The following is a 2,357-nucleotide window of genomic DNA, read 5'->3' as shown; positions in this document are numbered from 1 at the left end:
TGAGAAACATCCTTTAGATGATTAGTGTCGAATATAAGTAAAAAATTTGTAGTATGACATATGCGTATATATTCATACATTTTAAGACGGGTTCTTCATTTTTCTGACTGTGTAAATGCGTGCATTGAGTTTAACAGAACTGTAACGAGAGACGTTATTTACCTTTGACCCATCAAAATGAATGCGGTCATTTATTTGCAGAATCAAAGTTTAACATCACACATTTACATTAATTTGGCAGAATATGAAAACAATAACATGGCTAGTTTCACAGAAAGTTGGAACAACACGGCGATTGTCCTCACTTCTCAGCAGAACAACAGACATCAACCACACGGCGGTGATTGAGAACTTTGCTTCAGATATTTCTAAATTATCTGTAATGATTTAGGAGAAAGGAGAGTTTAAGATGGAAAATGGAGATTTATCTTACAGAGAGATGTGTGAGGGAATTAATCTGTTTGACCAGAAACGTGCACGCTCCTTCAGTTCTTAGCTTGATCACGGTACACTTGGTCGAAAATAGAACCTTCTACCTGGTTGATGATAAAATCAGCGTCGGCGTAGGGTTCCTTTCTGACTCTTTCAGCGTCTCCGTTGAGAGCAGCTAAAATACTTCGAGAGTCGTGCGAGGTTATCCAAACAGAAGTTATAATTCCCAAAATCGTCACTGCATTCTGTATTCCAATAGAAGCATTCTGGACGCCTGCGTTAGCATCCAAGAACTCTGAACTCTTTAACTCTCTTCAGAGAGTTAAAGTCTGGAACTCTTTTTCAGGAAAAACTTTCAAGCTCTGAAAACTCCCATGTTGAACTCATTCCTGAGCGCAGCAACTCGCAGCAACAAACTGAACTGGGAAGTTGCCACATTTTAAATGGGTCGACTTCCGGGTCATTTGAGAGCTTTTTGATTGGTCGATGGACCAGAAAAAGGCGTGGTTTGTGATGTAAGGTGTTATGAAAAGTCAAGGGCAGAGAATGAGATAGTTTAAAAACAGACAGAAAGATTATTGGAGAAAACCAGACTTCGTGGAGTCAAACTCTCCTGTATCTTCTGTGAAGATTAAACATGACATTTCTTCTCAGTAAACATTTTAGTTGACCGAAACCTGACTTTTAACATACTTACAAATTTGCTCATTGAAGACAGAAAAATCAAGAAATGCATATTAACCTGATTTCTTCTTTGAATGAGGAATAAAAATCATCACTTACTGTTTATGTAAATAAAATGGGTAGTTCTCTTCAACCTGTAAACATTGAGTGAACTAACACAATTTGATTATCAAACATTTGTAAAATAGTAATGATCATAGAGAATTGTCTTTTCTACTTGATTACTTCAAGAAAGAAAGTCTCCAGATGGCTCAAACTGTATTTCTGGATGCAGATCAATGAAATAACAGTCTCTGTCCATCTGGTCAGTTTTGACATGGGCCTAGGTTCACTACAAATTCTAGTGGTAATGTTGTTATATATACAGTGTCTTGTGAAAGTATTCGCCCCCCTTGAACTTTTCAACCTTTTGCCACATTTCAGGCTTCAAACATAAAGATATAAAATTTTAATTTTTGTGAAGAATCAACAACAAGTGGGACACAATCGTGAAGTGGAATGAAATTTATTGGATGTGTCAAACGTTAACAAATAAAAAACTGAAAAGTGGGGCGTGCACTATTATTGGGCCCCCTTGCGTTAATACTTTGTAGCTCCGCCTTTTGCTGCAGTTCCAGCTGCAAGTCTCTTGGGGTTTGTCTCCATCAGTTTTACAAAACAGCTGGAGCTCAGTGAGGTTGGATGGAGAGCGTTTGTGAACAGCAGTCTTCATCTCTTTCCACAGATTCTGGATTGGATTCAGGTCTGGACTTTGACTTGGCCGTTCCAACACCTGGATACGTTTATTTGTGAACCATTCCATTGTAGATGTGTCTTTATATTTTGGATCATTGTCTTGTTGGAAGATAAATCTCCGTCCCAGTCTCAGGTCTCTTGCAGACTCAAACTGGTTTTCTTTCAGAATGGTCCTGTATTTGGCCCCATCCATCTTCCATCAATTCTGACCATCTTCCCTGTCCCTGCTGATGAAAAGCAGGCCCAAACCATGATGCTGCCACCACCATGTTTGACAGTGGGGATGGTGTGTTCAGGGTGATGAGCTGTGTTGCTTTTACTCCAAACATATCGTTTTGCATTGTGGCCAAACAGTTGGATTTTGGTTTCATGTGACCAGAGCACCTTCTTCCACATGTTTGGTGTCTCCCAGGTGACAAACTTTAAACAACACTTTTTATGGATATCTTTGAGAAATGTCTTTCTTCTTGCCACTCTTCCATAAAGGCCAGATTTGTGCAGTGTAC

This window comes from Nematolebias whitei, chromosome 3, assembly GCF_014905685.2.
Source record: "Nematolebias whitei isolate Nwh7 chromosome 3, NemWhi1, whole genome shotgun sequence".
Lineage (NCBI taxonomy): Eukaryota > Metazoa > Chordata > Actinopteri > Cyprinodontiformes > Rivulidae > Nematolebias > Nematolebias whitei.
This window is presented reverse-complemented; position numbering follows the sequence as displayed.